This window comes from Ochotona curzoniae, unplaced genomic scaffold (assembly GCF_017591425.1).
Source record: "Ochotona curzoniae isolate NIBS_2020 unplaced genomic scaffold, NIBS_Ocur_1.0 scaffold_4701, whole genome shotgun sequence".
Classification (NCBI taxonomy): domain Eukaryota; kingdom Metazoa; phylum Chordata; class Mammalia; order Lagomorpha; family Ochotonidae; genus Ochotona; species Ochotona curzoniae.
The window spans coordinates 19,445,972-19,460,259 of NW_024467122.1; positions in this window are offsets into that span (position 1 = coordinate 19,445,972).

Below are 14,288 nucleotides of genomic sequence, written 5' to 3' on the forward strand. Positions count from 1 at the left end.
ATCCACTTTCCTGTAGCCCTTGAACCTTCTTGCCCTAATTAACTATGTAAAGAATGTCAAAATAAAAACTTGTAAAAAAAAAAAAAATAAACTGTACAAAGCATTCTTACAATTCAATAACTTAAAATCCTAACTTCAAATTGTGCGAAACCAACACACACACAAAACATGCATTGAGGTACTTAGGAAGAATTAACTCAAAAGGAATCATGGATTTAAATGTAAAATGCAAAAGTATAAGACTCTTGCAAAGTCCACATAATTTTCCATGTAATGATAACTTTTTAAACACAACACCAAAGCCAGAATCCAGCAAAGAAAATAAAATGCTACTTCTCATTACAATGAAAGCTTCTTCCTAATGAAAAACACTGTAAAAAGATAATGAAAAAACATGCCATGGACTGTGAGAAATTATTTACAAAAGACCCCTCTGATAAAGTTCCATTTAAAGCATGGTGATGGAAATGCAAAACATAAGCTGTTGCGGAAGGCAGTTCAACAATTTACACAATGAAACATACTCCATGATCAGAAACTTAAGTCTATACAAAGACATACAGGGTTGATAGCAACTTCATTCATAGTTGCCAAAAGCTGGCAGCAATCAAGATGGCCCTCACTAGATGATTGGTTAAATAAACTATGGTGTATTCTGACAATAGAATATCACTCAGCACTGACAGGAAACTAGCTACCAAATCATGAAAGGATATGAAATACATTCAAATGCACATCACTAAGTGAACGAAATCAATCTGAACATGTTGTATACTGTATTATTCCAGCTATACAGAAAAAGGCAAAATGATGGAGATAGTAGAAAGATCAGCTGCAAAGAGGAGAAAGGGAAGAGTAGGTGGAACAATGATGATTTTTAGGAAGGGGAAACTAGTCTACAGGCCTGTGATGGTAGATACACATCACTATGCAACTGGCACGTGTGACAAGGGGGGAAGCCTTTTGTAAACTATGGATTCTGAGTGATAAACATCAGCATAGGTTCACTGATCATTACAAATGTGCTAATCTAACAGGAGATTCTGGTACGGGAGGAAGGGGTATGTGTGTGTGTGTGTGTGTGTATTGGGGAGGCAGAGGTATTTCAGAATTCTGTACTTTGACTAACTTTTTCTGTGAACTTAGAAGCTGTTTTGGCTCACAGAATACTTTAAGAGAACCCACTGAACTATATGTGAAATTCTACTATCTCTGTCACTCTATCGTGCACTATCATTTCCACACAACTTTCAGATTGGTATCTGAATGACCAAAATTAGAAAGTAAAATACTCTTAAAAATCCTAAAAATATTACAAAGACTTTAAACAGATGTTTCTCAAAAAGAGCCACATAGAAGGCCAGTAAGCATTTGATAAGATGTTCAACATTAGTCACGAAAGAGATGTAAATCAGAAACCACAATGAGATACCATCTCATATCCAGCAAGAGAGCTTAAAATAACCAAGACAGACAACAATAAGTGTTGACAAGGATGCAGATACTGGAACCCTTATACCTTGCTCATGTGATTATTAAGTGGTATAGCCACTATGCAAAACAGACTTTTATTCTAAAAGTTAAACGGAGAGTTGTATAACCTAGAAATTTTACTTGAAGAAAGCTAAAAATATGTGAATACCAAAAGATACATATACGAATTTCATAGCAGTATTATTCAGACAAAGGAAACAACCCAAATGTCTACTATCGGTGAATGCATAAACAAAATGTGGTATGATCTCACTGTAGAATTTTATTTGGCTATAAAGAGAAATTTATTCTTTGAAAAAAAATTGCTAAGTACAAGAAGTCAGCCACAAAAGGTTGCATATTATCCTCACATATCCAGAATAAGCAAGTCTCTAGAGACAGAAAGTAGAAATGTCTAGAATAGGAAAACATAAGCAGACAAAGCAGATGAGTCGCTGCTTGTGGATGTGGTGTTGGCAAGGTAGGGTTATGATTGCTAAATAGCAAAAGGCTCCTTTTTGAAAATTCTCTATTTGGAAGAGGGTGGGGGTGTGGCGGAGAACATGCTTTCCCTTCCCTGGGTCCTTCCCTAAAGTGACAACAGTGGCCAGAATTGACTGAACTGAAGCCAGGAACTAGCAACTCAACTCAAGTCTCTCCTATGAGTGACATCCACCCAATTCTTTAAACCTTCACCTTGTACTTCCCCAAATCTGCATTATCAGGAAGTTGGAGCTGCAGGTGAAAATCCAGCCCAGGCCCTCCAACACAAGATACAGCGTCTTAACTGCTAGGCCAAATGCCTGCCCTGCCCTGGGGTTCTACTACAGGTGATGAAAGCTCTCAAATCGACAATAGTGATGCTCACACAGACGTGCAAACATGCAGAAACCATGAAAGCAAAGATTTTAAAGGTATGAATTTGATGTATGTAAATTATTTCTCAAGAATAACCTCAATAAGCTGCCACCTTAAGAATAAATAAGTAAAAATAAAAAGAAGGTAAAACATTTTCATAACACCAGAACTTGTCATGCCCTGGGAGTCATGGAATTAACTGTATTTTCCTGCCTTTCAGCAGAAGATGAGGGAACAGGTTCAAAACATCTTTTCAGTTCCTCGAATCCTGGGAGAGAAAACCACATGAACATCTAAAGTGAGGAGCTGAGCCTGGTGGGGAAGGGCTGCTGTTCCATTATCCATGGATGAACAGTTCACTGCCTTTCCCATCACCTAAAGTGAAGTCTTCATTTGCTCTTATGGCTTAAACAGAGTCACCAATGCTGCATGTGACCCAGAAGCTGAGCGAGGGCCAGCTTCTCCACCCAGAGTAGCTGGCACAGGTTTCTGATTTCATTTGGACTCTTGCTCCTCTGCCCGGCCCATCAGCCTTTTGTAAAACAAGCAGGAAGGTATAACCTTTGGGATCATACAAATGACTTTGCTGCCCAGTTACAGCCCATGTCTGTGCAGCACTCCCTGCCCCCCTTCCTATGATAGCCCATATTGATTTTTCTCATGACAAAGCAATTATTCACCCATCCTGGGTGGCTGGGAATTTTAATCCAACGATTTCGCAGGAAGGATAGGGACAATGACGATCCCTTAAAGAATGCCAGAGAAGAGGAATCTAAATAAAATGACTGCTCTTGGCACCAAGAGGAGAAAGATAGTGCTATTTACACAAATTTGACAGGTGCTCAAAACAGGAAAGGTTTTGGATCACATACCAAGGGAAAGAACTCCCAGCAGACAGACAACCATCAAATGCAACAAGTCACTGTCCAATCACACAGCCTTGGTGGGACTGAGTTTTAAGTACTGATGACCACATCCCAGACTACCAGAGAAAACAGTGAGTAAACCCTTGCTTTCTGGAATAGTGATGGCATATGGGCAAGAGCTGCTAACGTGGAGGAAGCATGTGGTTCAGGAAAACATAACCAGCAAGTGGCATGCGGAATGAACTGTGATCTACAGGCCCAGGAACAGTGAGGACAAGTCCCTGCAGGCTGACAGGAACAGGTTCCGGTGAGTTCTCTGCAGCCTCCACCCTCCACGGCCTCGCCTTCGTGATTGTGCAAGGAGCTGGTGGGGTTGGGTCATGCAAGCACACCAACCAGTCAACCCTTGCTGCAATTAGCTCCTCTCCAATCATGCCCAGGAGCTGCAATTCTGCATTGCCTCAGCACACTTTTCCTCCTTATTGGTACTGCCTCTACTGACCAAGATGAAGTGCTCTTGGCTGAGAAAGGCAGCCCTCAAGGAAACCCACAAGGGGACGTGTGTCACTGTGTGGTGACAAGGACTCACTGGGCACAACCTCAACCAAGACCCAGAGATGCCCTTTGAATGTGGAACAGATATATCCTAACATGAGCAGGAAGCCTGACCTTGTCACCTTGAGCCCAAGAGGATGCTTTGTTTCTTCCTTCTTCTTCTTCTTTTTTTTTTTTAATGACAGAACACATAGGCATGATAAGCCAGGCAGAAACACCTGACAATGATTACGTTCAAGTTTCCTATTTGGTGAAAGAATTGATCATGAACAATTTGGTGCAACCCGGCAGTAAGTCAGACACTGAACAAAACAGAGAAGCAGCTGTGATCATCACACGTTAAGCTCCCATGACACCAGCACGACAGTGAGAGTCTCGGGAAAGTCAGTCATACCACTCCCGACAACTCAGACAAGTGCAGTATGGAACCCGTTTGCATCTAGCTTGTTTTTAAGTCATTTATTTCATCAGTTCAATAAAGTTAAGAACTCTAGGTAAGTACTCCCAAGTGAACTTAAGAAGCAGGTCAGTTCCCAGTTCCTGCCACCAACCTGCCCTTTCCCAGCAAGATTGTTAACAGTCTTCTTGAAATCTCTCAAAAATCCACGTGGGTCTTGGTATTGTTCATTTACAAATGTGATTCCACTAAATGGAACTCTCATTGGTCATTCTTCGATGAAGACAGTTAGCCTGTGTACTTGGCAGACAGTTATGGAGATAGTAGAATGTAACACCTTTAAACCTTCTAGGGAAACATTCTTCTGGGTAATCCAAGGGGAGCTGAATGATGTCTCTGGTATTTGCTGAGAGCCAGGTAGGGCTTTAAGACACCACACTGTTGAACCTATAAGATAACAGAGAGCTAAAGCTTTGTCTTCTCACTACTGTCATGGTTGAGAAGGTGAATTTTGGGGTTTTTAACCCAGGGGAGGGTAACTCTGATGCAAATATTGACAATACTGACCCTTCTATCCAAAAGGCTCAGCAATAAACAGTTCCTAGACACAAACAATTTGGTTACATCTTAGAGGCTGAGGTTGAGAAGCAATAAAATCTAGAACTTCAATTGTAGTGCCTGTTCATCTGTTTTTTTTTCAAGACGATCAATGCATATTTACTGAATATGTACTAAGGATCCAAGATAGCATATAGAAGCACTGAAAGTACTCTATGTTGCTAGGGGCTTAAGATTATCTTGGGAAGATAATAAATACACTCATAATTCACAATTTACTATGCTATCTAACATTCTCCAAGTGAATGAAATTTCCACCCCTTGCCAAAACATGAGAGAAGAGTTCCAAGGATGATTGCAGAGGCTTTAATGGAGAGCTTCGTGGAGGAGGGAGAAGGAACCGACACTGTGCCTGGTAAAAGAGGAAGAATTCATGTGGGAAGACAGCCATGGAGCAGTTATTCCAGACAGGAACGGGGTTGTGGACAGGCATAAAAGACAGGGTTTCTCTGACACCATTGTGTCCAGCAGCTGGGCCATGGCCAGGAGGACCAGAATGCAAATGGTCATTTCTGTGCCTTGAATAGCAGCTTGGGTAGCACTGAGGACAATGGTAGGAGCCAAGCCCAAAATCCTTGATGGGAAAAGTGATTCTGAAAGTCAAGGTCTATCCTTGAGAGTTTGGGTCAAAGCAGTGGCTACCTGCAAGCAAAGAAAATCTTCCTTCAAAATGTTTCTATAAAATGTTAATTCCTACAAAATGCTAAGTTAACTCATGTTGTGTGTTGATCTTCCACCTGGTTATAAAATTGGCTCAAGAACTCCTACCAATGTTCACACACAGTGAGTGCTCAGTGAGCAGCCCAGAGGATGGAGTGGACAAGACAACTTGCCCACTTCTCTCTCAATCTGAAAGAATGTGATTTTTCTTAACAAAAGCACAAGTAGATTCCCAGGAACAATCCACAATATAGAGAATGTGAAAAATGTCTCCTTGTAACAACGTTTTGGTAACAATTTGTAACGATAAACTAGAAGTGATGACTTGTTTTATCACATATCGTGCTTTATTAAAAGTATTTATAATAAGAGTTTTAACTACATAAAGGTCTCTGTGTGCTATCAATGAGCAAATGCAGGACAAAACAGATGCATTTAATAATGTCCTTGCAATGTTGAAAGTGTGAAAGATTATTTTGAAAGCTGATCCAGATTTTGAAATGTGTATAACAAATTGTCAAAAGAGAAAAGGTGAGTGCTTATTTTTAAGTACTGTGACAAAAAGTAAAGTGCTGTTCAAACTAATAGGCACACAAGGAAATAAGGCTTCAGTCCTCAATATTAAAAATACTTCAGAGTCTGATGTGATGATTCAGTTGGCTAATCCTCTCCTTGCAAGTGTCAAGATCCTATATGGGCACCAGTTCGTGTCCTGGCTGCTCCACTTCCCATCTTGTTCTCTACTTGTGGCCTGGCAAAGCAGTGGAGGATGACCTAAAGTCTTGGGACTCTGCACCCACATGGGAGACCAGGAAGAAGCTCCTGACTCCTGGAGCTCAGTTCTGGCCACTGCAACCATCTGGGGTGTGAACCAGTGGATGGAAGATCTTTGTCTCTCCTTCTCTCTGTAAATCTGCCCTTCCAATAAAAGCAAATAGATTAAAAAATACTTTAAGTTACAGTGTACTAAATAGTTTTTTTTTTATTTCTCTCTATACCTATATCAGAGAATAAAAGAGCTTTTATGTTTGCATAAAAGTTTTGAAAGGTAATAAACCAGTCATAATTTCCCATTTATTATAAAGTATACAACAATGCACATAATTTCTTGGAAAAGTCTCAGAGAAGGAAAAAACGAGTGATTCTGGCAGCAATTCAGGGATGCCAAGTAAATGTTTAATAACAATCTCTGAGAAATTGTGCATGGGTTTTCAAATGTTACAGATCTGAAGGATGTGTGCATATGTACAATATTACTACAAACAGCACCAAATACTTGATCCTCAGAGAGTGCTTTGGTTGTATTTTGCCAGTCTTGTATCTTGAGCAAGTTGATGGCTGCAACTGACAAGCGGACACATTTCTGAAACAACTATCAGTTGCTATTTTTACTTTTATATTAATGGCGGAAGCCTAAGTGAGACGAGGACCATGGCAGAGCTTCCACGCTATTCAACTGGAAAATAAGTGCACACTGATGCCACCCATTATGCAATGGCTGGGGATGCAACATTCTTTGTTAAAACCTTCTTCTGTTGAAATAAGGTGCAAGTACAATGAAGCTGTAATTATCAAAACTAAGAAATTAACATAGCGGGCGCCAGAGAAGCATACATTAAGCCACTGCTTGAGATGCCTAGGATTGGAAGGGCTCAGGATTCAGAGCTGCCTCCACTTCAGATCCAGTGATGGCTTGGAGAACTTGAGATCCTTCTGCTGTTTTGGAAGTCCTGGATTAACCCCTTGGCTCCTGGCTTTGATCTTGGCCAGGCCCAGCTTTTATAGGTATCTGGGGAGTAACCCAGTAGGTAGATTTCATTCTGTCTCACCCTTTTTTCCTGTCATTCTCTCAAATATATAGAAACATCCCTTTAAAAAAAAAGAATTCTTTATTTTTATTGGAAAGTCAGATTTAACTCATGTTAAACCTGGGAGAATGAAAGACAGAAAGATCTTCCATCCACTGGTTCACTCCCCAAGTGGCCACAATGGCTGGAACTGAGCCATTCTGAAGCCAGAAGCCAGGAGCTTCTTCCGGGTCTCCCACGCAGGTGCAGGGTCCCAAGGCTTTGTGCCATCCTCAACTGCTTTTCTAGGCCACCAGCAGGGAGCTGGATGGGAAGCAGGGTAGCTAAGATATGAACCAGCATCCACTAGGTTTCCTGGAAATTGCAAGGAGAAGACTCTAGCCACTAGGCTACTGTGCCAGACCCAGAAACAAATCTTTAAAAATAAATGAACAGGACCCGGCATGATAGTGTAGTTGTTAGGTCCTTGCCTTGAACATGCTGGGATCCGATACGGGCGCCGGTTCTAATCCCAGCTGCTCCACTTCCCATCTGATTCCCTGCTTGTGGCATGGGAAAGCAGTTGAGGACAGCCCAAAGCCTTGGGACCCTGCACCCAAGTGGGAGATCCGGAAAGAATTTCACTGTCTCCTGGCTTCAGATCAGCACAGCATTGGCCTTTTGTAGCCACCTGGGGAGTGAATCATCAGACAGACATTCCTTCTCTCTGTCTCTCCTCCTCTCTGTACATCTGACTTTGCAATAAACATAAATAAATCTTTTTTAAAAAATGAACAATAGTACAGCACTATTAATCAAATTCCAGGGGTTATTCTGGTTTCCAAGCTTTCATCTTGGGTCTAGAAACCAGGTGACTCTACAGCTGGGACAGTACTTCAGCATGTCCTTATCTACTGTGACCCTCACACTTTTAGAAAGTCATGGTCTGTTGCTTTGTAGAGCAGCCCTCAGTTTGGTTCGTTTGATGTTATCTCATTATTATGTTATCACATGCATTTATGCAAGAATATTCCAGAGGTATTATATCAAGGGGCTCATAATGTTCATATATGAACAATCAATTCATGAAAATGGGTATTATTTTTAAAACTACATGGATTTCTAATTGTTAATATTCAAAATAACTTCTAATTTCACTTCTCCATGAACTTTTTAATATCCTTTTTTGTCTTACTGCTGGTGGTGTTGATTTTGATCACCTTCCTAAGGTGGCAGAGGCAGCACGCTCTCAGATGTAATCACATTCTTAACCTCTTCCTGCTTCCTTATTAACTCTATATAACTGATAAAACAATAAACTGATTTATAGCATGTAGCATTTTCTGTAGCGCAAGTACTCCCACTAAGGCTTATCTTAGGTGTCCAAGGTGGTTCCCCTGAGAAGTGGAAGGAGCCATCAGAAGCACATGAGCGGGGAGCATGTCCATGTCACAGAACAGTAGCTGTGAGCAATTTCAAGGGCCTAGCTGACAGTGAAATCAGGTGCAAGTGAGAGGCTGACTTCATCACCCTCCTTCAGAACACAATCCACTTGTAAGTGGGCACCACTTCATGGTTAATAGTGGCTGCATTTAACTACACCCTTTAAAGAGTCCTGACAATTTCAACAGTTGGCTCTTGTGGGCTATGGGGCTGCTGCCCAGCATGCTGCTGTGAGCATCCTGCCCGCTGTAAGGTGGCCTGCAAAGTTGGGAATGAGACGCAAAGTCTTTCTTGGATCCTTGTGGCCTGACACACGGTTCCTGGAGGTGAGGCGAGCAGTGGTGATGTAGACTCTCCATGATGAGTTCTGGCTGGCAAGCTGAGATGTTTATGATCCTCATCTCTTAGGGAGAGGGGTTCGTGGTGACAGACTGCCATTAGGGGACTAGACACGTGATTTTTATACCCACACTTCTTTTTCCTAATCCATTAGGAAATATCTATTAGCACACATGTAATAAACATGCAGAGTAGAAACTGTCTTGATAAAATACCTGGCCCAATATTTACATTTTGGGAGGCTCTTTCTTTTCTTTCTGTCTCTAAAACAACAGGGACATATGAAAAGGGCTCCAAAAACATTCATGAGAAAAAGGAATTAAAAGAGAATGTGAATTTTCTAGGAACTGGCTGAAACTGATTCATGTATATGTCTATAGGAACACTTCAAAAAATGCATGAAAAATGAAGCCTAAGAGGTTTTTATTGATACAGTTTTTCAAAAATCTATGCACAGGAGGGATCTTCAAAAAGAACATGGAAAACGTATTATTGAAAAATACATGAATTGAGAATCAAGATGGCAGAATAGGGTAAGGACACATTTAAACGGACGGAAAAACATTTAATCAGGATGAAGCAGAGAGGACATATTTCAGGAAATAGAAGAGGACAGAACAACAGCAGAGGGGTCCCTGGAGACTAACAGACACAGGAAAGCACCAGGCACAGTGGTGTGGTTGTTGCAGTGACTGATACTCCAGCAGCATTCAGCTAACAGCAATCTGAACTCCACCACAAACCGGAACTCCACCAGCAACCAGGTGGGAAGGGACTTTCACTGGGAGCTTAGGAGGTGAATCCAGACAAAGAACTGCCCATCCTGCTGGTCTGTTTGATTTGACCAGGAGCAGAGACAGAGCAGCAGATACCAGATGGGCAGTGCGAGAACAGGGTGGATTTCACAGCCCAGTCAGCCCCCTAGAGCTAAATTGGGCACCATTTTGCTTAAGAAGGCAAAGGCAAGGGAAAGGACTAAGCATAAACTGAGCTGGGAGTGAACTCATTTCTGACTCAGTGAACTGCAGCAATGTGTCATTCTACAGGTTCCACCCAAGACAGGTCTGGGTAGCCCTCAGACCTGATGGCCAGCAGATCAAGAATTCTAGTAGTGGTACTGCAGGCACCATTTTGCGCACTATGGCAAAAGCTTTAGGACTCAGGGGACAACAGTGAACTGCGCATGTGCTGAGTTTGGTGCGCATGTCACTGAGTTCCATGGATTGCACTGGTCCCCCCAAAGGAAAGTAATACCGAGTGGCATCATACCAGTCAAAATAGGTCCGTGTGGCACCCAGAACTAACATCCAACAGGTTCTGGCACAATCAGTGCCACCAACAACCTAACTATATAAGACACCTGGTGTCTCCTTAATCCTGGGACATATTTCAATCGGAAGTGGGAGAAAGGTTGCAGAAACAGTGGTGCAGCCTCGGCACAGTATCACAGCAGGTGGAGAATGGTGAGCCAGGAGCTGGGGCTTGGAGACCATGGTGGAAATCTAACATAAGAACCCAGACCTGGAAATCACTGGAGGTTGTGGCACAAGTGGCTGCAAGCAAAAAGTTGTTTACCAACTGCAATAAGTAAAATCGCATTGTACACCTATGGGTGACTCAGCTCAGAAAGCTGCCCCAAGGAGAAGACTCTGTTAACCAGAAGTACAATGACCAAGAGCAAAAGTAGAGACAAAGGCCAATGAATATTACTGAAAACTCCCCTGCAAAGGAGCAAAACCCTATGCCAACCTCAGAGTTAACTGAGGAAGACATCAAGAAAATGGGGGACACAGAATCCATAAAAATCATTTTAAAGCTTCTGATAAAAAATGAGAAGCTCATGCAAGAGTTCAAAGAATTTAAGGAAGCAGTAAAGTAAATTAAGGCTGATGTATCATAAATTAAGAATACAGTAGAGCAAATTAAAAGTACAGTGGAGAGTCTCCAAAATAGAATGATGCAAGAGAAGAAAGAATCTCAGAATTGGAAGATATTTCCTGTCATTAGGGGGAAGCAAACAGAAAGCTGGAAGCAGAGCTGGATTAGGCCAAAAAAAAAAAAAATCAAGAATTGAAAGACACTATTAAGAGGCCAAATCTAAGAGTTATGGGAATCGCAGAAGGTACAGAAAGAGAAACTGAGTTTGCAAATATATTTAATGAAATAATCAAGGAAAATTTCCCTAATCTAGAGAAAGAATTGGGAAACAAGATCCAGGAGGGACACACAACTCCCAACAGGCTTGATCAAAAGAGATCTTCACCAGGACACATGATCATCAAGCTCCTTTCAATTGAACATAAGGAAAAGATCTTTAAATGTGCACATGAAAAAAATCAGTTGATATATAAAGGCATACCAATTAAACTCACAGGAGATCTCACACAGGAAACTCTACAGGCAAGGAGAGAATGGAGTGACATATTCCAGATTCTAAAAGAAAAAAAATTGTCGGCCTAGGATAACATACCCTGCAAAGCTTTCTTTCGTCTTTGAAAATGAAATAAAATTCTTCCACAGTCAAGAAAAGCTAAAAGAATTTGTCTCTTTCAAATCTGCCCTACAAATGATACTTCAAGATGTTCTCTTGACAGAGAAGAGGAATAGCACCTACCAAAACCAAAGGCAAATGGGAAGAATATCCCAGTAAAGTGACAACAGAAGACTAAACCAATGAACAACCCATTCCTAAAATGACAGGACCAAAGTACCACCCATACATATTAAACTCTGAATGTAAATGACTTAAGCTCAATCAAATGTCATCGATTAGCACATTGGATTAAAAAACAAAACCCATCTATTTATTGTCTAGAAGAGACACACTTCAAAACAAAAATCAACGGAAACTATATCTCATGGGTTTTGTTGTTTTCTGTTGGTTTCATCTCCTTAAAACACTTTCTTCCGATTAAATCATTCAAAGACTCATAGATCATGAGTGGCATCATTTTCTTCAAGAAAGTTCTTGATTTTCATTTCTTCAGCTACACATTAGTCATTTTAGTAGCATGTTATTTAACTTCTTGGTGTTAATTTCTTTTTTCTTCCTGATGTTGATTTTGTATTGTGGCTTTCATTTAAGGGGATATATAATAGTTGTGCAATGGAGACTGTCATATCTGGTAACATGTTATTTAACTTCATGGCATTGTAAATTTCTATTTTCTTCCTATTATTGATTTTGTATCATGATTTTTCATTTGAGGGGATGTACAGTAGCTGTGAAATGGAGACTAACATCCAGATGTGAGAATACAATGTAGCATTCATTTCTACTTTCAGAAAAGATGGACTTACAATAAAGCTGTTCACTATATCTTGACAATAGGATTCTGGACTCTCTGTGATTGTCCATGTCCACAATGATGGACATATGACTGAGTATGAAGCACTATATGTTAGTAATGATATAGAACTAGGTAGCGGGGAGAGAATTGGGGACGGGATAAGGGAAATGTCAGGAGCCTATGGAACTGTATCGTAAAATGACAATAATAATAAAATGTCAAAAAAAATTTTTTTTAATGCATGAATTTCAAGATCTTTTAAAAACAAAACAGAAGTATCTTTTAATTTGATTTTTTTTCATAAGCTATCTGATGTGCCCTTGTCTCAGGGTTTGTGTGTGTGTTTAACAATCAAACACTTGAGTGGTGTTTATTAAATGGCAGGAATTTTGCATGCATTGGCATGTATTAGCGCATTACAATAATTTGAAAAGGAAGTCACTATCATTATCAGCATTATTATTATTTTCTTTTTATAAATATACCAACTCAGGCCCAGAGAATAAGGAATTTGCCCTGGACCAGAAGTTAGAAGTCTAGGCAGGATTCAAGTGCAAGAAATCTAGGACCATGTGATTTGTTTTCAGACACTATCAAATGTTTTCGCTCCACCTTAGAGGAAAGCATGAATGACAACACAAAGCCTCATGCCTCTACATCTACTACCATTGGCTATCATCGACTGACTGTTAATTAACAGAACAGGAAGCAGCATTATTCACCAGGGATGCTCTGCTGGGTTCTCACTGGCTGTGGTGGGGCAGGAGTGTGTATGCGTGTGCACGTGCAATTCTACTAAACGTCCAAGAGCTCCCTGACTGAATGTTTTGCTGGAAGAACACTTTGCACCCAAATGGTCTGATTGCATTGTGTTCTGGTACAGATGTGGTCCAGGACATCAAAACAGCCAAATGATTGCCTTCATGGTTTCATAAAGAAGGCCTCAGGCCAGTGGTTCTCAGACTTTGCGTGGAAGCCAGGAGAAGCCTATTCCTGTGTTCTGCTCATGCAACCTCCCATGGGAGCCCCATATATGAAAGAGGCCAAAGAAAACGGCCACCAACAGGTTGTAGCTCAGTTGGGAACCTCATTTTTGCCTTTGGGGACACTTCAGTGGTTCCTAAGAAACTCCAAGCATGCAGGAGTTTCATGAGACAGATGGAATATCATATCTAACTACCACTCCCAATGTGGTAGCAGGGCATCTGAGAAAGAGGAAGAGAGTGTTCTCCTCGACGTACCTTAGCAGGTAGGGGTAGGTTCAGAGTCCACCAGTTCGTAGTGCCTCACAGGCTGGGGTTATTGATGCTGATGATCACTGGCAACGAGCAGGGGAGAGACAACTCAAGTCCTCACACTCTCTGGCAAAGCAGGAACCTGCCCTCCCCACAGAAGGAGGCCTGGGCCACGGTGGACCAGTGGGCCTGCCTCGCAGTCTGTCTGCAGGATTCCCTGTGCACGCAGAGCAGATGCTGAGACCAAAGGATTATATTGTACTGTAATGGGAGCTGCTCTCACAGATGCCTCCCCCATCTGTCTTCCATTAAGGTGCAGCAGCCTTTCCTTTTGATCTGGTTAGAAGCAACAGTTATTTTTATTGTCAGGAGCATAAAAAATATAGGGCCAATTGAATGAGCTTCTTTGGAGTGCAGAGAGTGTGGCTGCGAAACACAAAGTACCTGCTAAATATTTTGCAGAGGGTTTTTCATAATACATGCAACCTATTATTCAATGGAGCTTCAACTTGAGACCTCTACCACCCCTCCATGCCAGTCTCACGCCATCCAGAAATCCCAGGTTGCTTCTAGAGAAGGAAATAAAATGAGAGTAGTAGTTTCTCTATGGGTCTATCTGATCTATTTATCTCATCTACCTAAATATTTATACAGGACTCCCTTTTGATTACTAACTTACACAGAGGTGACCTGTCTCTTGCCCTCAACTTTGGAACTTTTGGAACAAGCTGTTTAGTCACTTCAGGCCTCAGTTTATGCATTCATGG